Source organism: Phoxinus phoxinus (assembly GCF_949152265.1).
Source record: "Phoxinus phoxinus genome assembly, chromosome: 3".
NCBI lineage: Eukaryota > Metazoa > Chordata > Actinopteri > Cypriniformes > Leuciscidae > Phoxinus > Phoxinus phoxinus.
The window spans coordinates 14,996,203-15,022,373 of record NC_136878.1 but is presented as its reverse complement, the minus strand read 5'-3'; the positions used below and the strand labels follow the sequence as shown (position 1 = coordinate 15,022,373).

General features: G+C 37.8%; 1 long non-coding RNA gene across 7 annotated transcripts in view; it reads right to left on the bottom strand.

Moving 5' to 3' along the window:
- Nucleotides 1-5,139: 5,139 nt before the first annotated feature.
- The window catches only part of LOC306995506, a 45,732-nt gene continuing 24,700 nt past the window's right edge, over nucleotides 5,140-26,171 (bottom strand). For 6 of the 7 annotated variants that reach the window (XR_013796875.1, XR_013796877.1, XR_013796878.1 and 3 more), the window contains 2 exons: nucleotides 24,872-24,962; nucleotides 11,813-12,891 (listed from right to left, as the gene is read on the bottom strand). This is a non-coding gene — a long non-coding RNA (uncharacterized lncRNA). Of the gene's footprint in view, nucleotides 5,914-6,379; nucleotides 6,456-7,029; nucleotides 7,092-7,200; nucleotides 7,259-11,812; nucleotides 12,892-24,871; nucleotides 24,963-26,171 lie in introns of those variants that run through there. The other variant, XR_013796876.1, reaches the window with a different exon arrangement.

Below are 26,171 nucleotides of genomic sequence, written 5' to 3'. Positions count from 1 at the left end.
TTTCAGCTTTTCTTGGGTAACAGGAAACATAAAAGGTCTGATGCTGGACCCCTCTACCCCAACAATTTGTTCAGTCTGTGCCCATGTGTGTATGTTTGTCTATGGAAGGTGAATGGATCCCCTGCAGCAGTGTGTAATAACCAGTGTGTTCTAGGTAGGGGGTACAGAGGGGGAGGGAAATGGATTAGATGAGAGCCATTGCAGGACATGGTGTGTTAAAGATCTGCCTCCTGGCTTTCCTTAGTCTCCATCGGTGCTTCTGTCGCTCTCTTTCTTTCTCATGCATTTGTCCATGGCAGTGGCCGTGAGCCGTAGATCCCCTTGTTCGGCAGAGAAGCAGCTCTGTCAATAAAGATACATCAGTGGTTCCAGCCCATAGAGGATCCACCCATTACCCCCTCCCTTTACTAAACATGCACTCACTCACTCACTCACTCTGTAGCTACACTGCCAGGGGCTTCCATTAGTCCCACCACCTGCTGTGCCATGCCCACCCTCCTCCCCCCCTCAAACACACAGTCACTCTTTTTATTTGTTAGAGGTCTCAAAGTGAACCGTCCGGTCGGTTTCTCTCTCTCTTGCCTTTTTCTTACATATAATCAAGTATATCACCTCTCTAAACACTTACGTACATGATTTCCATGGAAGGAAACGAGTAGACTGAGACAGAGAGGAGAGAGTAGCGGTCCCATTGCTGCATCCCTCACCCCTCCCTCTCTCTTGGACTCACTGAGCGAAGACAAGGCGATGCGGTGTAATTATTTTAATTGGTTGTGACTTCTTCATTTACATGACAAGTGCATGCACATCCTGGGAAACAGCGGTCTGCTTCTCCGTCAGATGAGACCCCTCGGTCAGCGTGGGACACTGGGTTTGGGGCTCTGGAGGTCCTAAGGGGGGCGATGGGGTGATATTGCAGGTCTTTCTATGAAATCCCACAGTCTGCTACCAGACTAGCGTGTCCTATCCAAACTCCAGTCAGCCTAACGTGGCATAGTCCCGCCGATTTATCCTCCTATTGTCCCCTGTTGGAAGTCACCGACCCCAAGCTTTATTCTTAAGTGGTGAAAGTTCTCATTAGGGCCGCAGTGTGGATGCGATACTGAGTGGTGTTAGCTTACCATTACGAGACTACTCAGCTGAATCATTATAATGATAATTAGTTTGGGTTGCTAGTTTTCTTTATAGAAAATACCCCCCTTTGGTCTTGGTTGATGTCCACCTAGCCACCGTCCCCTCAAAGTTCACATATCAGAATGAATCACATTTGAATGTTAAATTTCTATATTAACACATTCTATATTTTTATTTTCACAATTTAATTAAAACATTTTTTAATTTTTTTTTACAGCCAAACAGTTTGTGTCAAATACTGATGGTGTAAGTAGATAAAAATTACTTTGGTGTGTAAGCTCCAAAAATCATAAAAGTTCAACTAGGAGTGGAGCGACATAATTGTAGAAGATTTTATCTTAATGAGTAATGGGTGTGTTTTGGGCATAACGTGCAAAAAACCAATCAGAGTCTCATCCCCCATTCCCTTCAAAAGCCAGTTGCGTTGCGCCATGGCGGATTGCTATTTACATGACGGAATTTGCAAGCGGAAAGACTGAACACTTCTCTAGCGAGGAAACGGATTTGCTCGTGCGCAAGGTTAAAGCGCGCAAGCAGACCATCTACGGGACAAGCTGGATTCCACCATATCTTCATGAACACAATATTAATCTTTTACATTGCAATCCTTTTATTTTTAATATTTGGCTAGTTTGTGTGCTGCTGGGTGTCACTGTGTGTGTAATAAGTAATAAGTGTAATATAGTCACCTGCCTATAGGCTCATAATACTAATGCGGCCTTTAAATAACAAAAAAAATATTGCGCCATTGACTTTAGACCAGGTTTCAATGGCGCAGTCTATGGGGCCCTATGATACACCCGGCTCAATGCAGCCCCAGGCAAGTGTCTTTTCCTAGTTTCAGCCCGTCGCAGTTATCATTTTCACATCCTGCACCACGTTGTTTAAATAGCAAATGCATTTGCGCCTATAGGTCTGAAATGTGCATCACGTTAGTAATGTGTGCCTGTAATGTGTCCACAACGCGCGTACACTCTGCTTATTACACACACACACACAGGGATTACACTCTGCTTATTACACACACAGAAGTAGCACACAAACTAGCCAAATATTAAAAATAAAAGGATTAGAATGTAAAAGATTTAAATATTGATTTAAAAATATTAATATTGTGTACATAAAGATATGGTGGAATCCGGCTTGTCCCGTAGATGGTCTGCTTGCACGCTTTAACCTCGTGCACGAGCAGATCCGTTTGCGCTCTGGAGACGTTCAGTCTTTTCGCTTGCATATTGTGCCATGTAAATAGCAATCTGCCATGGCGTGAGCGCAACTGGCTTTTTAAGGGAATGGGAAATGAGACTCTGGTTGCTTTATTTCACATTAGGCCAAAACACACCCATTACTCATTAAGATAATAGGGACAACCCTTTTAGACCATGCGCCGGGTGCGCAGACCATTTTTCCTGTCGTTAAACTAGCAAAAGTGGATTTGGGCACACCTAAATGCAGCTGCGCCCTGCTCTTTAGTCCATGCGCTTAGATCATTAAAATAGGGCCCTACTTCAGTTGCTTCAAAATAGCAACACGCCAACAATGCGCCTGAACACACCTCGTTTTCAGACCAGCACGCCCATGGGCGCGGATGCATTTGCTATTTAAACAACATGGCGCAGGACGCGAAAACTGTGTCGGGCTGAAACTAGCAAAAAACACTTGTCGCGCCTGGTGCCGCATTGCGCCGGGTGTATGATAGGGCCCAAAACGTTTTCGATTCACATCGTCGTCATTGTCATAACAGTGTTGTGTGCAAACTCCTCTCCTTGTTGAACTTTCATATATTTAAAATGTAAATCACTTATATTTATATTTATACCTTTGGCAGATGCTTTTAACCTAAATGACTTACAAAGGAGGAACCTTGTAAGCAGTTTATCATAACATAGCAGTTAATGCAGAAACACAATGCCAAGTCTGAGTCACAATGCAGAAAAAGTAGGTAAATAGACTTTATATTTTATTTTTTAAATTGCAATTGTTATAGAATATGTTATAGATTTTTTAAGTGCTCTATATTTATAGAAATTAATTTATCAACCAACACAATTTAGATGAATTGTTCAAGCCTCCCTTTGAGGTTTCTTTAACTGCTAATAAACATGTATTTTAAATATATATTCTTTAAATGTCAAAATCTGTCAGCTGTTATTCTATTCCATGTGCAGTCTTTATTCTGCACATGCAGATGCTGTTGCATGTTTCAAATGAATTATGATAATGCATTTAACTTCTGGCATAATCATGGCTGTAATATCTGTCCTATAAAAGATGCTAGTTGTTGCTAATTTGGTGCTTTGAGAGAGATATAAGATAATCTTTCCTCTGCCTCATAATCACTATTCATCCTGCCCTATAATGTTGATTATGATAAATTAAATCCCATCCTGTGTTTATAATTTATCTATCCGATCTTCTCACGTTAGGTAGTAAATGGCTTCCGGGAATCCATTGGTCGAATGCTGAAAAAATGGGCTTAAGTCAGGCTTAAAAAGTTTAGAGTCGAATATTACAGTACTTTCCTAGCACAGTGACTTGCTTGCAAAGAGAGTGCTTGCTTTAAAAAGTAACTAATGCTTTTCATTTTTATGTTCGTAGGACACTTAAATTGCTCTTCTTGAGCATGTGCCTTTAAGGAAGATTTTTACTGTATTACGAAAAAACTTCATATGCTAATAAGTTCATAAAAAGTTGTTTTTATTATCATATATGAGGGATTGTTTGATTTGATCTGATAAATCCAGCATTCCACAGTAGAAAACGTAATGAGGAATGAATGCATAATATCATGCGTGTGATTGTTTGGAACAGACTGTCTGTATCTCCTTGCTCTAGGTGCAAGTTTGGATTAACTCAAATGAAAGGAAATCAATTCAGTTTGGGGACTCCCAGGGGTGTCGTCTGACTCTGGCTCATGCATACGCCACCATCAAAACATGTTGGCAGTAAAAAGATGCGTCTTCACATAGACGCCACAAAGCCGCCTTTGTGCTGCATGTGAGGGAATCTTTTAAAACAGGCACTTCATAAACGGAATAGTGAGCGATACAGAACTTCTCTAGTCTACATTTTCAGCTGACAATGAGACGAGAAAAGCACAATGTGAGTGATAGGAGCGAACAAAAGAGTGGTTTTCCCTCACAGAGACACCGGTGCTGCCAAATTTATGGTCCAAAACAAGAGGCAGATGAAATTCTAGGCTGGTGTTTGGGTTTGATTGGGTCCGGTGTGGAGTGCAGCTGGTCCGTTCTCACGCCCTGCCGGCTGAGGGAGTGGCTGTCCGACACCTAACACAGCTCTGAACTCTGCGTTACCTGTCCCACAGAGCCAATTTCACACAGAAGTGTATGATTTGGGGTCATTGCAGGTTTTTAGCTCTTTATTTGATTTTAGAGACTATTCTTGGACTTGGGCCATTAACTATAATTACATGTAATTAGGCACTCGTCTTTGCTGTCTGACAAAATGATTGTAAACCAAAACTAATGCAGTCTTTTCTTTGACAGACTGAGGGGGGATGTATTTGTGGCCGCAGATAGTGTTATTTGCACACAAGTCTAAGTTAAGCCTTTTGTCATGAATCCAAGTCAGGTCTCAAAACTATAGATCTCTCAAGTCAAGTCTCTTCTTTTGTCTTCTTCTGTCACAGGTTAAATAAAAATATCATATCCCTTTTGATTATTATATATGCCCGGCCCTGTTTGGATTTCTAGGCAAAATGCTCAAGAGTCAATGATTGGATCATTATTGCAGTGGTTATGTTTCTAGCATGTTATATGTTTGGCAATAGTTATCTAATCTAATATGCTAGAAACATAATAATCACTGAAATAATGATCCAATCATTGACTCTTAAGCCCATTTAACATCAGCGTTTTTTTTTTTTTTTTTGGCTGGGCAGTGTATATACAGTATTTGTATATCTCAAATCAATATTTAGTTTTTATCTATTTATAATTATTTATATTGTTTTTTTATTATATATATATTATATACCATATATCTACTTTGAATTCAAGTGTGTTCAATATGTTTTTGTGACTTAAAGGGATGGTTCCAAATGGTTTTTTTTTTTTTTTCTTCATAAGAAATATCAATAAGATGATATTTTGAAGAATGTTTGAACAGTCTCATCATCACTCCACCACTGTGATCCTGGTACCTGAACTGGCTCTTTATAATACAGAAACTTTGTTCATATACAAGAACACATGTCTGGATATATGCCCAGTGATAGCACTATATCTTCCATTATTTGATCATTACAGTTGTCTTTTTAAAATGAAAATTCATTTACCATCGGCTCTCTTTTTTGATTGAAACACCTCACACAAAAGTGGCACACTTGTTTAGTGAATTCGCCCCCAGAGTATGTTTGGGATGTCAGTGGATTATTACCTTGTTGGTTTATTTGATTGTCCATTAAGGGAACTTGAACATTTCTAGTGTTCTCCATTGTCTCTTTCTGTCATTAAACATGCTTGTATTTTATTAGCTCGGTCCCAAGCAAGGTCATTAATTGCAGCTGGGACCTGGGGTAGCCCAGCTCCACTAAGAGGTGAAGGAAAGAGAGAGCGAGAGAGGATGGGGAAGGATTGTTAACGTGTTACGGCACAGGCGTCTTCTGAGATTGCCTGCTTGATTGCTTCATAAGGACCCTGTGGCACACAGCAATTAGGAGCCGCAGAACCGAGGAGCACTCCGATGATTTCACTGAGACTCTTCCTGTATCAGTCCAGCAGATCGGCACACTCAGCCTTCCCCTTACGGAGTGAGAGTCTGAGGAACGGGGCGAGAAGAGAGTTTCGGGAGAGGTTAATGACATCTAGAGCAGGGAACATGTGCTGTGGGTAATTGGTAAATGGTGGTATAATGAAAAAATTATAAATGTTGTAATGACTGTGCTCCTGTGAAAAGAGAAGTGAGTGTTTACACTGGAGAGGCTCAGGGAAAAAAGGGATGGATGGAGAGGTGGAGAGAAAGAGGTGTAGGAATGAGGGATGAAATGATGGCTGGGTGCAAACAAAGCATTGAAACTGATAAGTGTGAATCATTGGAGTTAAATAGAAAGGCCTCTGGCAGTAGGAAAGCTCTGAGGATCCATTATATGCTCAATTATATCAAGACATATATAGCTACAAATAGTGTTCTCCCCTGTGTGTGTGTGTGTGTGTGTGTGTGTGTGTGTGTGTGTGTGTGTGTGTGTGTGTGTGTGTGTGTGTGTCTTGTTGTGTGTCTTGCTTACCATATGATGCCACACATTATGTGTGCTCTCTTGCTACAATTCATTGTTTTTTCAGTCATATGACTGGCACGGTGACCTGGAGGGCAAAACAACTTTAGCACAGGCCTGTCAATTTTCCTTCTGTTTCAAGACCCAGAAATTTAGATCAACTCTCAAAAGAAGAAAACCAAATATATGTATAACTTCAAGTTTTGGCCAGAATATGAACAAAAAAATTTTCGTAGTGGTTCTGGTGACACTTTACAGTAAGATCTCAATGCATGATCTAACATGAACTAACAAGGAGCAATACATTTTTACAGCATTTCTTAACCTTAAGTTAGAACTAACATTAACAATGTTAACATACAATTTACAAGTATTGTTCATTGTTAGTTCGTTACCTATTGTAGTTACTGTAACTAATGTTAACAAACACACAAAAAAAAACATTATTGTAAAGTGTTACCATAAAAAGGAAAGCGTTAGTAATTGTTTTTATCTTTTAATCATTTTAACCCCAAAATGTGGTTAAAAATAAGTCAAAATAATATTTGAAAAATCACTGAACCAACCTAGATAAATTAAGTTAAACCAACAAAGCTAAATTTCAGGGTTAGATACGGTATAGCTCTAGTGTTTTTAACAGTGTACATTTGGCATTTAAATACCTTTTTAATATCACTCAAAGTATCTGTCTTCATTGTTCATGCTGGAACTGCAGAGTATGTGTCTGTGTTTATATAAATATATAAACTAGTGACAGCTCTTTATCATTATTCAGTTATCATATCACTCTATTTTAGTCATTTTAAAAAGTATTATACACTCTTATCGCTTACTGACGGAAGTCTGCAATCTTCTGTGCTTTTTCAAACGGCAGTTCTCATAGGATGATTTCTGTGTAGAGTTGTTAAGAAAAGTCTTGACAAAAGCATAGTCTGTTTTAATTAGCTCTTTTCAATGACTGTGTTGTAAATGGGAATAACTGTGTATAGTTTCCTTAGGCAACTTATCTAAATACATCCTTTTAGATAAGTACAATGAGAGATCATCATGTTTTCAGAGGCAATTACCCAAAGCTCAGTATGAAGATAATGGGACACCTCATTGATAACCAGCCATCCCATGACTCCCAGGCATAAAAATAAAACACTATCTGTTTGAATTATGTGGGTTTTTGGGAGGGGTACTGAAGGTTAAAAAGAGGAAATGACCCTGGAAAATAACATTTGAAGTGGATCAAAAAAGTTCAACAAAGTTGTCCTAGAACGGGTATTGTTCAAAATTCATGTATAACTTTGATGAAAGGTTTTAATCCACTTCAAATGTTGACTACTGTAAGACACAGCTTGTATACAAGTATAGATCTTGCTAGATGTAAAATTAAGAACCTATTTTAATAGTATAGAAATGATCAGGATTATGTCTGTGTGCTTAAAGACTGAATCTTGTACATGTGTGGTTTTGGACCTGTTTGGACTGATTTTATTTATTTTGTTTTACTTTATTATTTTCAAATGCACAGAAGACAATCTTACACCAAAGCTCCTACATTGGATATTGCAAATGTATTTAATCAAGTGTAATGTGTGTTACAACTCGGTTGGTCATTTCCAGTTAGTAACTGCAGCTCCATGGGCGTTCCGGTATCAGCGCCGCAGGGTGTCTTTCCACACCCTTCCCCCGCCCTCCCATATACACACCCACATACTACCGCACATAATTGACAGTGTGTTTAACTGCAGCTGATGAATGCCCTTGATTTCCCGTGTGTCCGAGACACAGCAGGATATCAAGGTTGTGTGTGAGGCCGACTCTAATGTAACCGCCATTCATCACAACCAGGCGGATGTGAAGGGAGGATGACCCAACCTGGACCAACAGCCACATCACGCACACTTTACCTATAGGCAAAATTAATAAACCACAGTGAAATATGTTGCGCTCTTAACTTCTTTAGGAGCGTTCCTTCAAAGTGAGTTCTTTCTGTTAAGCTTTAGATCCAAATCTCAGCAAATCAGTGTTGTTTTCACAGTAGTGCTTTATTGTCTTGTATTGCATATCTCATCCAGTTATTTACACTAATGGGTCCGGCTTCAAAGTGATGGATTACCGTCGATCTCAGACTTGTATTTCTTATCATATAATCCCATCATTTTCAGATTGCTATTTTTCTAGAGGTTGGAAAAAATCTAATAAGCAGATGTTTTCCTGCATGGGCTCCTGTTCGTGTTTATATACTGTACTCGTTCAGTTCCTGTAATGTCAATGCCGGAGCTAAAATCTCTTCTAAACAGATATGAGTTGAATGAAACTTTCCCACTATAGTTTACAATGATATTACCTCAGAAGGTTTCTGCATGCAGGCCTATACAATAGATCGCTGAGTCTGACAAAAGGGAACTTATACACAACCGAGGGGGGGGGGACTCTAGCAAACTCAGAAAGGCAAAGTTAACTATTTTCATTTGAATAATGCTCAATCTAAACTTTGTTTTTAAATATATATATTTATTTATTTCAACCTTTTTTTCTCCCAGATGCAAAAAGTTACACAGAAAGTGAAGTGAGCACAGCTTCTGTGGCTTGGGTGGCAGAATAGTTTTCTTTTAAAAATGTTCTTTATTCATGTGTTATTTGTTTATGTGGATAAATTATTAAAAATTTGCTGGATTTTTTTTTGTTTTTTTTTTGCAAAGGTTCTAGTTTGCAGTTAATGATTCCCCTCCATTCTCTCCCGATGGGTATAGTTTGTAATTTTCTTGAATATAAAAGCTGCATTATTCATGAGTATCGGCAGACCACATCTATTAATTATGTCTTTCTTTTTAGGTGCTTACATTTTTACAATGATATGTTTTTGTCCTGCCTAAAAGAGGACCGATAACTACATTGGAAGTAACGGAGTGGCCCTACAGAAAGGTTAAATATCACTTTAAAAGTCCAATGGTTCATTGGAACATTCGTTTTTTTAAAAAGGCACAAAAGCAAAGAACAGAGAAGAAAAGAGAGAAAAAGAACAGAGATATAGAAGTTGAGAAACAGAGATGTAAATGCCCCTGTTTAGTAATTTATAGATGTGGGAATTGAGTGAGACTCTCTACAGAGTCATAAACTATTGATGTGTCTAATCTTTTAGATCCTGCCAACATAATAATCATGATCTGGATGACAGTGAGAGGCAGAGCCACACCCACTTCCTCCCCTCACCCCCACAACAAACACACACACACACACACGCTCCTCCATCAATGCTGTTGTGCCCCTCACTCTCCGTTAAAACACAAGCTTTGCTCTGTTAAAAGCCAAGCTTTGCAAACACTACACATTTCTAGTAAAACCAATAAACACTCCACTCCACGTTAGTTGCGCAAAGTCCTGTGGCATTAACCATTTGCGGTGTTTATTCTAAGTCGTCTCGCATTGGAGTTTGAGGCGCGCTCTAATGAGTTACTCCTACATTTGTACAATGACTTTTAAATAAAGTTAACTCAGCCAAAGTATGTATCATGACTGCCCATAGGAAAGAAAAACACAAATGAGATGTCAGATTTTGGCTAATCTCTTGCTTTTTACTGAGAAAAAGACCAGCTCTAGTTGCAGAAGGCATCTGAATAAAGTGTGTGTGTGTGTGTGTGTGTGTGTGTGTGTGTGTGTGTGTGTGTGTTTCTCAATATGAGCTATTTTTTTCAGAAAATTAACCGGACTTTCATTTTATTTTAGGAGAAACATCTGAAAAATATAGTTGATGCGGTACCTAAACGAAACAATGGCGAAGCTATGAGAAAGTAACCTTCCTTTGGATGTTTAAAAATATTTTTGCCAATAAGGAGGATGAGAGAAATAGATTTTTTGTAAGAGAAAAACAATAAACTTCAACTGCATTAATGCCTTTTCTCACAATATATTCCCTCCTGATTGAAGAGGTTGTCTGGTCGAGTGCTCCAAACGACTGCTAAAGTGTCTGATTGGTTTTAATGGTTTCAACCCAAGTTTTTCTCTAGTAGTCACAATCAGAAGGAAGCCGTATTGTCGACCATTATGTCAGAGATTTGGCTTTCATCATTTCTAAGGACATCTATAATAAAGAGAGCCATAAATTATAGAGAGTAGTTTACATCTCGTAGCTGGAAGGTCCCCTGTGGGTTCAGCAAGGAGAGCATCAGTCTGCAAAACAAATGAAATGCTTGGTCTTTAACATTTGACATCAGCCATTAATTATTGACCGACAATTATATGCACTGTTGTTACAGTATCTACGATCACGTGAGCACACGCTGCCTGGGAGAAACATGGCTGAATTGGTGTTGTTTGCTGTCCGTGTGTCTTTGCTGTGGGCCTCTTTGACATGTTCAGTCTTGTCCATCAGACAGAGGGACTGAAGGTCATTCATGATTCTGACAGAGTCTGATCAGTTTGGTGTCTGAGTCACACGTAGACTGTAGATTTAGCATCACTGCAGGCTATGAGTTTCTCAGAATGGGCATGTTTTTGTCCTGCCTTTGCATCTATCTGTCCGTCCGTCCATCTCATATTCATATCATTTTCAATGTCATGTATTTTATTCAGCATTAACTTTTTAAATTGTAGCAAAGCGGTTCATTCTACAGGTGATCAGCCTTTTTTCAGATCAAGTGGGTCAGTTCTCAGCAGACTGGATTATCTGAATCAATTCTTTCTTATCTTTCTTTTTCTAAAACGTTAGTCCATTGTTTCTCATATTTGTATCCACAGAGTTTTAATGTGTTCTTTGTTTCATTTTTATGTTTTATAATTCATTCTAATAATTCTCTATGCTCTTGATGCATCTTCTCTATTCTTCTACTGTTCTGAATATGAGCAGAAGTGCACTAAGCATGCAGTAAGTTTTTATTGCATATAAGCTGAAAAATGACTGATCATGTTCTATAATTGTGGTAAATGGAAAACATAAATAGACACTAGATAATTTGCGCCTATTTGTCAATTAAGTATTTTTAATGTTTAGAGGCCATAATCAAATGATTAAAAATCAATTGAAAAGAGGTATCAGTGTAAATGGAATCCGACCGAAAAGAAATGAAGTTGTATCACCCATCTCATCTGTCTTTAACTGTTCAATTTGAGAATAAAATCTATAGCATGCTTTTCACAGCTGAAGTGTTTTATAATTACACTGTAAAAAAATTTAAGTTGTCTCAACTAATTATTATTTAGTAACTAGTTCCACAGAAATTTTATGTTCACTCAATTTCTCTCTTTAAAGTGTTGCTTCAATTATTTTTTAGTTGGCCCAAACTTGACTCGAAATTAAAAAGGTATGTTTGCTCAACTAGTTTTATAGTTAATTCAACTAAAATGTTTTAGTTGGCCCAAACTTGACTCCAACTTAAAAAAGTATGTTTGCTCAACTATAGTTTAAATTTCATTCTACTAAAATGTTTTAATCAGAATTTATGATTTGGGCTTAGCTAAAAATTGCTGTACTACATTTTATACTGAGGTTAACAAAATTATTTTCTGGTGTGTATAAAACATACATAAAAACACAAATGAAAACACATTAGCCTTTATTTCACAAAAATCTACACACAAACTAAACATACAGGCTAAAGTGCTCAGTTGACAAACATTAAATTCAATACTGCCAATTTCATTTTAAACATTTATGGAACTAAAAAACTTAAATTGTAGAAAAAACTACAAACACTGCAATTAATACATAAAATAGATACCTAAATGCATGAAAAATTAAAATCAAGCATCATGACCTGAATTATTAACTGTTAGTTTTGTAAATACAGTAGCTGTTTTATACTCGATGTAAGATGAGAGCAATATGACACCCTCCCAAGGTCTCTTTTTCCCCCTGTCTTTCTTTTTCTGTTTTTCATCTCTCTGAAACATAATGGAAACTCTTTTCTACACAGTGATTATATGATTTGCTCTGCTAAGGCCTGTGTGTTATTGTCTATTAATGGACAGACAAATTATATAAATGCATCTCAGAAATAATGGTGTACAATGGCTGATGCATGTAATAGCCGTCAGTGTGGCAGCCCAGCGGCTCGTCGTGAGGGAGCAATACAATGTTCCCCAGCTCGAACAGCGCCGGACGACTACCTCTGAACCCACATTACTCATCTGCTGATAAAGATAGGGGGATAGAGGGGACGAGGGATGCGCTTACACACGCAGGGTTCAGACCTTTGTTTTTATCTATATTTTATTTAGCCTTTGTTTGCAAAATGCCAAATGAAATATGCATAGTCTGCTTGAGATCTTAAAGTTTAATGGAGGACTTGGGGGTGGGGGCTTCAAGCAGGGGTGTTCGAGGGTAAATCAAAGGGGCAAATATGAGAGTGACAGACTTACATTTTATGGATACAAGAAGACTAAACAGAGAGGGACAGGATATGGATGGATGAATATCCTGTAGCCTAATGAATTGTGAGAGAGTGCTAGTTAAAGGGATGGTTCATTTAAAAATGAAAATTCTGTCATCATTACTCACCCTCATGTCGTTCCAAACCTGCATTGCTTTTATTCTTCTGTGGAACACAAAATAAGATGAAAAATGATTTTGAAAAACAGTTTTTGTCCATACAATGAAAGTCATTGGGGTTCAAAATTTTCACTGAAAAAAAAAAAATCACAAATGTAATAGCCGTCAGTGTGGCAGCCCATGGCTCGTCGTGAGGGAGCAATTCAATGTTCCACTGAAGATTTTACAGTCATACAGGTTTGGATCGATGTGAAGGTGGGTCAATATTGACAGAAGATTCATTTTTGGGTGAACTATCCCTTTAATGACTTATAAAGGGTGATTTATGGAGAAATCATCATGCTTAGTCCTGGATTTGGTCATACTAATGATAGCTGGTGATAATGTGAAGGCTTTAATGCAACCTGTTATATAATTATAGTCAGTGATTGCATGCAATCTGGATACCGTAATCAGATTCCAAATAAGCACTCGTAATTAGATATTATATTACATTTTAATCAGACTACAGTTACTTTTTTATTGATTACATTATATGTTATTTTCACAATGGCAGTCGATTATTCATAATTCATTGATTCTCCCTACTAATTTTAATTTCTAAAAAAGCATACTGCTGTCAATAATAATGACAATAAATAATACAATTAAGTTCACAGTTCTCTAATGTCAGTTAATGGTCACATGACATGGTAAGATAACATATTTAATCTTTGTTTTTTATTTTAAAACCATTTATTTAAATAAAATTTTTTTAGGATTTAATTATTGAATAGCTTTTCATTAAACTCACGAACCCCAGACTGGGAAACCCTGATGTAATGTAATATTTAATGCACTTCATGTTGTTGATAATATATTTTCTTTCTCTTTGGATTTTATTTTAAATGTGATCCTATTCAAATCAATGTGATATACGAGTAATCTAAAAGTAATCAGTAGTCAGATTATATTACCTTAAATGTGTAACGTAATGGATTACGTTACTAACTACAATTTTTTGTTATGTAATTTGGAATCAGTAACCGACTACAATTTGTAAGTAATCTACCCAGCACTGATTATTGCTATATTAAGAACAAATGAGGCACACGGCCAGGTATAGTCATGTGGGTATTAATCAGACTCTGCATATAAGGTTCTAGTTTTTATACGTCCTCCTCCTTACGAATTTTACAACAGTGTCATTTTTGCTCTAGGCTTTGCATGCATGACCAAGCATGCCTGCTGCAAAAGAGAGTGGATGCTCGTAGCTCATTGTAATCTATAATTAAACCTGGCGCTAACAGCTAAGCTCTAAACCTACACACAGATCCGCTAACGGCTAGCTACCCGGCAACTGCGTTACCGTAGGAGTTGCATGATGGGACCTGACAGCACCGCCCGGGGGTTCCCCTGAGAAGGTGGAGCCTAAGAAGGTGGCAGCAGGGAAGGGCAGGGAGTTTGAGACAAGCAGCCAGACTTCCTTTTAAAGTATGTGAGTGTATAAGGAATAGAGTTGATCACAGACCGCATATGGAATACAACACAAAACAAAGCATTTTGCACAAAGTCATGTGAAAAAGTTGTGTGTGAAATTGCTTAATTATCATTCATCACTGATGTGTGCACTCAGATGGAATGGAAATATGAAATAATCAACATACAGACAGGAAATTACAGGAGAATATTGTCTCAAAGAAACATGCAGCATGCAGTCCTTGTGTGTTAATGTGCTTTGACAGGTCATGGAGGGCTTTTTTCCCTTCAGCTGTTTCTCTATAACATTTGCATTTGAGTCATGGTTTCGGCACTGTGCCAAGTCAGACGCTCCTTTAACAATGTGGTCAACACCAGGTTACAAAAGGCATGGAATCATGAGACATTAGGTGATATTTTATGTTTGATACACGCATGGATGTAAATTGATCTGGACATGTTGGACCTTGTCACTTCTTGGTTATGCTGCAGTAAGAGGGTGAAAGGTCACTTAGGGTTTTTCCATTAGTGTAAAAAACAGTGTCTGATAGCCATGAATAAAATATCGTAAAGTATGCCAGACTGTAGCTTTTACCATCTCAACCCATGAGAGACGAGAAAGAGTGAGAGAGCAAGTGAGAAGGCGAGAGTTGGGAGGAAGATAGAATTGGTGGATAACACATGAAAATCAACTTTTGAAGTCCTTCAATCACATTTTCTACTCATCACATATTTTTCACAATAAAGAACATTTGTGATTCGGGATCATTTGATTATTTAGCATGATTATGAAGCTGGTTTTCTTGTGGAAACTTTTGGCTGATCCCCACATTTGAGATGATTTCAGGTTTTATTATCCTTGTGAGAACATTTGGTCCCCATAACGAATGCAAAACCTGACCCCACAGACATGCTTTAAGTGATGTACGGTTTTATCCTTTGCATAAATTAATACTTTAGTGTTAGAAACTAGCCTGCGTTGCTAGGCAGATTGGGCCACCAGATTTCACCTACACTCACTGAATATTAGCTGTGAATATGAGCGCTATTGTACACTCGCTGTCCGCAGATTATTTTGTGGGTGAAGAGAATACATGTTGCATGCGCTAACTGAGTTTACAGACTGATATTAGGTGTGACAAGCATTGACGGACAGAGCATGATGACAATAATGGATGGAGCTATCTAAGCTAGTGATGATGGATTTAAACAAAACAGTCAGTTAGCTAATGCTTATTGAGAATGGGCTTACCTCATTTACCTCATTCATGGCAGCTCTGTTATACTTCTTAGCTTATATGTTTTGTTTTCCCAGCTCACATTTCACCTTTTTTGACCACAATTAAAATCAAATACAGATGAGAAGTTTGCGTACATTCCGGCTGCGCTGTCAATGTTAGTGTGATTGTTACAGTAAGTGAGTTTAAGAGATACACAAGCATATTGCAAATACTCATGTGCATCCCACCTGGGGCATCAGAGGAGGGTGTGTGTGTGTTCAAAACTGCACAGAAACCGTCAACAAATCTGGCATGCATATTTGCCGGCATAGACAATTTCAATGGCTGTTTTCTAAGCTGTTAATGATTAAGACCGTAGGACACCGCACCCTAATGTAAATATCACATGGCATTTTCATGACATTTTGGCAAATCAGACACTTCAAGCAGTTTGCATGAAGGCTCGTCAGATATTTGACTCTTTTGCGTGCTAGTGTGTGTGAGCACAGTTAGCAGCAGAGTTTTGACTGTGCTGGTCAATGTGCACAATTCTGTGACTTCATGCCCTGAAGACTGAGTCTAGACACGAGCCAGCCAAGCTGCCCTGATGACCTACATCCCACTATTACAGCCATCATTCCATTCACAGAGAGAGAGAGCGGGGGGGTAGAGAGAGAGAGAGAGAGAGAGAGAGAGAGAGATGGGGAACATGTGAGAGTGAGGAGGGAGAAAGGACAGAGTGAGTTGGGGAGGAAGCATAAAAAAGAGAAACCAAAACGAGAAATGTAGTTTGTCCACAGATAGGGAGGTGATATGGGTTGTTTAGGGTAGTTTTAGCTAGAAACGGTATGCAATAACAATTAAAGGACTAAATAAATAAATACAATTCACATATATTTTACAACCTGTACACTGTAAAACCCAACAAGTTAAGGCAGGCTAAAGGCAGGCATTTTTCTGTCGCATACAGATATCCAAGATCTGTGACAAAACCCCCGGGTCATGGCCAAATCGGTGATCGTTGCGGTGAGCAGGTCAGCGACGTGATCTGAGCCTGTCTCGAGCAGTCAAAGATGCTGCGATATTTTCAAACCTGATTTATATTATCGCCACGTGATCTTGTAGTGAGAGCGATGAAACAACATGGCAAACTGCTCATACCTTAATGTACAAGAATGCAAGGTGACAATTTGATAATATTGTTTACACTATTAAAGTAACAAGAAATATATTTTTATCTTTGCTCTATATTTAACATTATAATATATTTTATTTACCATCAGTTTTTGCTGAACAAATATGGACAGCCAGCCTGTGTGTATTTCTGCCCAATGTTCTTTTTTTTTGTCTCATCTTTTTTATGCACATATTACTGCAGCGAGTATGAGCGCTCGCGTGAATATATGTGAGAAAAAGTTTTTTCGTTGTTGGTCTAGGGCTGCCTCTTTGCCAAAGATCTTGTAGTTTGTACACCTTATCGCCGTTGTGTTGTGTAGTATGAGTGCTGCTAAAGACAAGACGATGACAGACGACAAGAAAACTTGTTGTTTAGTGTGAGCACCATGGCGACTCATGTAGTCTCATAGTTCTGTAGTGTGAGCTTGCCTTAACTCAAACCATTTGAGGAAACCGATTGCCTTAAACCATTTAAGTTTAAAAAATAATATTTAGTAGTACTGTGAAATCACTCTGTTTGAGTCCACATAATATTTAAATACTTTCTGTTGCTGAAACTTAATTAAATTGCATTAAACTATTCAAATCAAAATATTTAAGTTAACTCAAATATTTTACTGTTAACTTAGTAACAGCACAAGCTTGCATAGTAAAGTAATTAACAAAAAGACAATTGTTGTCCTGATGTACACAAGCTATTCATTTTTAAATAAAGCAACACATAGGTATGGCCAATCCTCGACCAAACCACAGGCTCTATTCTACACCACAATGTAAAACTCATACATATCAGAAACCCTTTTAAATTCCAAACATAACAACATTAAATACTAACAGATCACCCCCTTTATATAAATACATAAAATAACTCTTCATTTTAACATTTACTCTTCTTTAATTGTCAGAAGCAAAGCATTCTGCAAATTAGAAATCAGCTGGGACCCATTCCATTTAATTATTGCTTAATATTATAAGTTATTAAAGGATAATTCCGGTATTTAACACCTTGAGTCTATATTGTAGTTTGTTTTGGATGAACAAGAGTGGTGGACAACATTTTTTTGACAATGGTTCCTCTCTCGAGTTTTTGACTATAAAAGAATTGGCCATGGACCCATTTAACATTGGAGTCAATGTGCATGTCCGAAAATGTCATTAAAACAACCTTTAACATTAGTTTTCAAAACTGTGCAACTCACCGAGTGATTAGTGATGTTAGTTGATGTCCCAGAATCAAAAAGTGTTGCGAAATACAGTTTCTGTCGTGTTTTATTCGTCATTTTGTAAAATCACATCGAATTCTGTTGAAGGACTGAGTGCTCGTTAATATCAGGTTAATATAAATGCGCTAACGGAAACGGAAAGGGGGCTGTTTACATTTGGTCGATGTAGTCTTTTTGCTCGCTTCCGTTTCTCATAAGGCTAGCGAGCAGAGCTCTTTACCGCAGTTTTTGACCGCACAAATTCTAACCATATTGAAAGACGTGACCACTGACCAGTGCAATATGAAGTTGAACTCGACTGTGACCGTGAGTGTCCCGCGAGACATAAACATCGGTTATCGCCATCAAGTGGTCGGGAGTGTGCTAACGCTTCAGATTCAAATATTGAGCGGAAGTTACACGGTTCTGAAAAAATAGTTCCACTATAGCAAAATAAACGGATTGGAATCATATATTGCGACGATATATTGTTTATAATCATCAACGAACACCACTAACCACTCGGTGAGTTTAAGTTTTGTAAACGAACATTATTGGCTGTTTTAATGACATTTTCGGACATGCACATTGACTCCAATGTTAAATGGGTCCATGGCCAATTCTTTTATAGTCAAAAACCGGAATTATCCTTTAAGTTCACATAACCTTTTCCATAATACAGTGAACTTTAAGTAATATTTGAGTAAATAGTAGGGGGAAATAGTAAATTTGACTGTTTTACAGTGTGTGGCTTTCTTGATTCTTTAAAAAAAATAGAATACAAAAAGAGAAGCTGCTCTTTTACATACAATGAAAGTGAATAGGGACCATGGCTGTCCCCCATAAATATGACATATAGACAACATTTATGATGCATGTATGATGCTTTTTTTAGTCCTTTTTTTTAGCTTGACCGCCCCAGTCTCCATCCACTATCATTGTATGAAAGAGTCAGTCATGGCAGGATTTTTTCATAATATACTCATGGTTGTTTGGGTGAACTGTGCTTTTAAGAATCAAGCATCCAGACCGAAGGCATTGCATAGAATATAAAAAATGACACAATAGAAAATACAACAGCCTAACCCTTTTTTGGAGGAAGCAAACAGATTGGGGGAGCACTTCAAGTCACATGACCTATTCAGTTCAAACATATAGTCTAAAGAGCACATATTTCACCCGTGTTTTTCAGATGAGGATAAAGGAGCCAGACTGAGACTGTCAAAGAAATTTCACTTTTCTGCATTCAGTTTCTCTACGTATTGAATGAGTCAGTTGGAGTGTGCTAATGTGTATTTGTCTGTGTCTGTGCGTGCTTGCGCGAATGAGTGTGTGCGTGTGTAAAAAAATATGTTTTTAAGCTCAGACAGCATAAAGAATCAGACAAAAGTGTGTGTGGTTTTGAGGCATACGTTAAAGCAGACATAATACCACAGAAATAAAGGCTTATATCCCCTACATATGGAGCTGTGTTTCCCCCTACCCCCCGACCCATATCCTCCTCCCACAAATACAAATTATCAGACATAAGAGACAGACAATAAGAGACATTGCAAGATTATGAGAGCGTTTGCACTTGAAAAATAATTTCGTATGATGCCGCAAATTTGTTTATTTCAGTTATCAAACCATTTGTCATGTTTGCAATATCAAAAATGTCAAATTTGCTGTTGTTGTTCAAGTGAATCAGCTATACACATGTGTGTATAGTTTGTTTCAATAAGAAAGCTGAGGAATTTTCTCCATCCCTTTATTATCACTCTACCTCCCCCTCCTCTCCCACATACACACACACAGTTGTTAGAGTTGTTGCAACTACTTAATCCTCAAGATTAACAATTTTTCCTCAGCTGAAACAAAGACAAATTGACATGACAAATGATCTGCCTGGCAGTCAGCGTTACAGAGAAGGAAGAGGAATCAGGTAAAGATAGAAAAACATAAATGAATACACTACCGTTCAAAGGTTTGGGGTTGGTAAAATTTTGAAACGTTTTGGAAAGAATTCACATATACTCACCAAGGCTGCATTTATTTAATCAGATATATATAAAAGCAATATTGTGAAATATTAGTAGCCTACAACTGTTTTCTATTTTTATATAAATGTAATTTATTCCTTTAATTTAAGAAAAAGCTGAATTTTCAGCAGCCCATTATTCCAATCTTTAGTGTCACAATCCTTCAGAAATTATTCTAATGCTGATTTGGTACTCAATAAACATTTCTTATTATTATCAATGTTGAAAACTGCTTAATATTTTTTTGAAAACCATTACACATTTTTTTCAGGATTCTTTGATGAATATAAAATTCAAAAGAAAACAATATTTTGTCGCTTTTGATCCATTTAATGTGTCCACGCTGTAAAAAATATTAATTTAAACACGGTAGTGTTCATTGACACAAAAAGTTTTGTGGGCACATTTAAAAATCTGCTAGGACACCTGTGTAATCACAAAATGACTTCATACAGTATCCACTGAAGTCACAGCTGGTTATTGCGAAAATGTTTTTTTCTGCGAAAAGCTCTAGCATCATTTGTTTGCAGATGCCTCTTGATTTGATATTCAGCATTTAATTCAATGACATTCAGACATTTTAAGTCTGGATTAAGTGTCCAAATATAACCCCTGCAATTGCTCTAAACCAGTCAGTTTATCAGAAACAGTGCGGAGAAAATACTTTTCCCAAGGCAATTTTTTTTTTAAATCTGTCAATAATATGTGTGTCTGTCTACATGTTTACATGCTTGTGTTTTCAGCATCATCTAATTGTGTATAAAAGATCATTATCACCCAGAAGATTATAATATTCCTACAGCCATCATACGCTAAACTGCTTATATACATAATCTTGGATGTGTGCGGTAAGAATTGCTGCCTGTTGTGAGATGTTGGAATGGTCGAGTGCCCTCTAATCCCTCTCCTAGACTCAGGATTAAGCCAGCCAGGGCCGAGAGGGAGGGTGGAGTTAAAAACAGAAGGTCTCATCACCCCCCCATCATTGTCATTAGAAACACACACATGGCACACACCAGTCCCCCTCAAACTCCCCAGCGAACACTTGCACACTATACAGTTCTAGTGAAGATTAAATTGCAATTGCTGACTGGGCAGACACTAAGAGGATATAGCAAGACCCCAGCCCCTGGTGCCCACGTGATTTCTGATGGGGTTCAGGGATGATGCCAACGGTCAGAGGGCAAATGTCATGAGTGCTGTATGGAGATGACAAATTGTGATGTTATATGAGAGATTGTTTCTTCAGTCACAGTTTTCAGAGAGTGTGAGAGTTGTTCTACGGTTGCATCACTAACATATTCCTCGCTTTTATGGTATCTATATCAAGGATGATAAAAGCAAGCCAGCCTCATCCTCTTCCTATGGCTCTCCGAGACTCAGACTCCCTTGAGAAGCCCCATAATCCCCCAACGGTCCAAGCTGTCAGCGGCACTCGGATGTTTGCTACAGTAAATATGTCTCTGTTTGTGCGTTTATGAGTCTGGTCCCCCCCCCACAGCCCTACAAGCATCCTGACACTACTGTAATTTCTCCTCAACACTGGCAACAAGTTCCCCTTTGTTTCACGTTTGGCTCGTGAGGCAAGCTGTCTGTAAGCCTTTCTATACTCTCTCAGCCGAACAATAGGGAAGCTATGCAGCCTCTCTTTTGTCTCTGTCTGTGCTCTTGTATTGTAATGCTACTTTATTTGTCCGCATAGCCTAACTCTCAGCTTGCACAGGCAAGATGCCCATCAATTCATTAACTTAATCTGTTTTTCATGAGCGAGTGAAGGAAGGCGGGAGGGAGGGAAGGAGTGCTGGAATCCGTAACGGTGTTGTGTTTTGTTTAAAATCATGCCAGGAGATTTGGATTGGTCATCGGCCAAACGTAGCCAAGGAACGTGTTGAGTTGAACGGTGACAATCTGTGGAACTAACAAATGGGAGATAAATGGCAGACATCAAAGTGAAGATTGGGATGTTAAAACGCAGGGAGACTCTTTGAAAATGTGCACACGACAGCAAGTTGCTCATCAGAGAAGAGAGAGAAACTTAGTCTCACTCCAGACAGCCAGTAGTGTGTGTGTGTGTGTGTGTATTGCGTGTTCGTGTATATTGCATCAGTGGATCAAGTGAATAATTCAGCTACTGCAGGCGTATGTTCCATTACCTCAACCCCTCTGACTTCAGTCTTCAGCCCCTGAGGTGACTGTACTGCAGCCATTAGCTTCTCCTCATCAGACACTTCCTCTTTAGGGTGTAGAGAGGTGAAGGTCTTCCCCATTAGATCCGTCCCTTTAGATTCATAAATTCGAAAGGCCAATTTGCGATAATGGTCCCTTAAAAATGATTGCGCAAATCAAGTATGTAGGTGTGAATTATTAACGGCGAGTTATGTACGTGGATGAATAAGGAATGTTAAGTTAAGGGTGTATATCTGTGGCAGACTAAGAAGTTCTGAGAAGTGTCGATTTGTTTGAACTTGGCTTATGTAGGACACGGAGGTCACGCTTTGACACAGAATCCGGTCGCTTCGGGTGACTCTAACTGCAACAAATGAGGATTTGAATTGGAATGGGATTTTAGACCTACAACTAAATTGCGCTCCGTGTCGGAGTCCTTATTACCTTGTCTGGGTTTATTTTGTGATAATGACTGTGGCTGACTCTACATTATGCCAAATATTTCACATCTACTCACCAAATTGAATGAAATATTGATTTTAGTTCAAATTATATAATAATCTTACCTGTATAGTCTATTATCTTAAAGCTTCTGCTATGAAAACATATAAGATATAAACAATCTGCAAAAAAAAACAATCGGCCAAGAAACAAGATGAACATCGCTACAATATTACCGTAATATTAATACTGAAGTCCTCCAAAATCATTTTCAATACAATAGATAACTGAGACACAATAGTTGCATTTGTATTAAACGAGACGTGAGTCCACAGTGTGATACGAGAGTCTTAAAAGCTGCGCCACAATCTGAAAAAGTTGCCATGGATGATGCAGCGGACCTCTAGACGGCACAATTGACCAATTAGAATCAAGTATTCCGGAGAGACGCATAATCAGGTGAGTAGCCTACATTTCAGAGCAACATTTTAAAGAACCTTTTCCTCATTCATGCATCATTGTCTTAGCCAGTTTCTTAATACCAGAAGAAGACATGGTATTAGAAGACAATGTTCAGACATTCATCACTGTAAGAATTAAATGATATACAGTAGTAGCTGGACTTGTGTTAGTATGTGATGATTTGAGATCAGTGTTTTCAAAGGCAAGAGTTTTAAAAGCAGAGTTTTGTACAAAAGTCTCTCTCAACATTTACGACATCAACATTTATTAGGCTCTGAAAACTAAATCAGCAGGAGAAATTATTTTGAGAGTTTGCCTCAGGGCATATGAGGATATTCTAATGTGTCATACAAAAAACCAATGTAACATTAGATTCAATATCTTAATAGCTTTGTTAGAAGAGAGTGAAGAAAAAAAATCATGGATTAAGAAAAAAAATCCAATTAAAATCAACTGATTGGCAGTCTTCTGTACTATGTTGATGGGAAGGCAGTTATATTTTGCACGATTGGTCTTATTAAGAGCTTTGATGAGAAATCTGCTTATTACTTGCTGATACAGATGAGATGGGCTCCAACTTTATTAGTCTCGCAATAAAATTATAATACAGTCCCTTTGGCTTTATTTGGGTCTTTTTGACGACCAGCTGCAATGATTCCATATACTAGATATGATCATTTATTAGTGTGCAAAACTTAGACCGTCTAATTGTATTACATTTTACTCATATTTTTGATAAGTAAGCTGTCAAAGTTTATAGTGTAATTATGTATGGAAAAAAGGTAGCCTGCAGTGTTCACTCTGTTGACTACGAGGAAATTGCAGCATTTCTATAAAACAGTGTAGTACAAAGAACTAAATTGTGGAAAAGAAACAGTATAGATTGAATTATTAGTTTGATTGTGTGTGCTTGTGTACATGTGTATATGTGTGCATTAAAGAATGTGTGTGTGTAGAGAAGTTAGTGATCTTTTCCACTGCCATTTTTCAAGGTGACACGACTCGGCTCCTTCAGGGCTTTCTTTCCAATTCTTTTTGGGATTGAAATTATGATGAAGTAATTTTTTCCCAGAAAATTGCCTCTGTCACTTGTGGTATCTTTCTGTAAATTTCTCAAGTGTATTTTTCCCCTCCGTCTCTCTCGCTCTCTCTCTCTCTCTCTCTCTCGACTCATTACCACAGCAAGGATTTTGTCTGAGATTCAGCATGTTGACATTTCACATGTAGATTTGCAAGGGGAGACAATTATTGAGTGAACTCTGATCTATATACCTATGTTGATCAGTGATAAGAGATCCAAACCCAAACTCACCTTACGTATATTAATAAGCATCATGTTCTGCAGGCCTATATAATGCTAAATCAATTTCTCAGTAAAACATTCTCTTTTTTAAAAACACCTGCTTGTTTCCAGAGTACAATATAAAGGCATGTGTCATTTGAGAGTTAAGGGGAATCCCTTTGAGAAATGGTGCCCTAATTTTTATTTTCAATGAAAAGTTATCCAATTATATTTAAGTTAACTTCATGATGGTCGATTCAAGGACAAAGGAGTTGCACAAATATGCTTTAACCTTAAAACCAGGGAGATCTATCAACTCATTTAATGCTTCTATCTTTAGACCTCTGTCTTCTCTCAAAAATAATGACTAACAGTGAAGTGGCCTGACCAACAGTCCAGTTAGAGGAGAACTATGCACTTATGTGAAATAACATCACAATTTAGACGTTCTTGAGCTATTCTGTTTGACAGCAGTATGTCATAAAAGTAGACAAATGCAATGGAATAAAAAGAAGAGAATACACAAGCTTTTCACAACAAGCATGAATACATACAGTGCTACTCTTTCTCAAGCGTTTGTAGTGCCAAAAATGTTTACCTTTACTTTGATTGGTTTTTAGACGCCATATGGCTGCACCCGTCTTTGGATCATTCATTTATTCCTGTAGGTCTGCTGTAAATCTGCAGCTCTGTAAAAATATAATACAGTTCATAAGGTGAGTGTCAGAATGATTTTTAATTCTGTTTATGATCAAATTATTGCATGTTGATTTCACAAAAGACGCGCACTTTAACCTATCAATTCCACTTTACAGGTTACATGTATTTCTTTTTGCAACACTCAGCCCTTTCCTGAATAGCCAGGAAAAGCTTTTTGTTCAACAACAGTGCTGTCACTCCAGGACAGTGCTTTACAATCTCCAATGGACTGGTCTAGTTTTATTGTCATGCTTGCTTTTTGTCATTACATCACAATTATGAGTTTGTTCATATAGGGGAAATGGAAAATAAAAAAGGGGGAAGGAAATGTAGGTCAGTGGTGATGTGCTCTGGGCAGTTAGTCTCTGCCTTTCCCTGGATGGGTCTGTAGCGCAGTCTCTGTCTCCACCTCCCCCCATAAACACACAGGCATGGGCAATTTCACACTCTCCTATAGCTATGTGCTGTTTAAACTGATGGCTCGTAGATTAACCTTAATGAAAAGTATTTATTTAAATTATACTAAATTATTTAACATTTAGTACATCAGCCAGATGTATAGAAATATGTAATAGTAATAATACTAATAATACAAAAAAAATCTCTCTCTCTCTCTCTCTCTCTATATATATATATATATGTATATATGTTTATTTATTTATTTTTTTGCACCATAGAGAAAACTTTTTTTACATACTACTGCTCTTGTCTGATTTGGCACCTTACATTACACTGAAAGAAAAAAGAAGAAAAATATTACTGTACATTAATCAAACATCTTACTGACCCATCTTTGCTGATCAGGTGAATTTCTCAAAGAACACATCTGTGGGTCATTATGATATGTATAGTAGCTATATAATCTGGTTGCAGGGCTTCTGTTTTCTTATACACTGTATTGGAGTGCCAAATCTCCATCATTAAGACACCAGATATTAAAAAGAAGATACTCTTCTTCTTTTTTTAAATGACAGGATACAAAATAGCCCATGGTTTGTGTGTAGGAGGGGGATAGTATGTAGCCTATTTTAAGGTGGTTTGCTCTCTCTAGCAGACAATATTTCTAAATTATAAAATATTTATTTTACAATAGTGTTTACGCACTGCCATAAAGTTTGTTTGACACTTAAATACATAAAAAACTAAAAAATGCACAATATTTCGACATGCACATATTTTTACTCCGTTATGCCCAACCA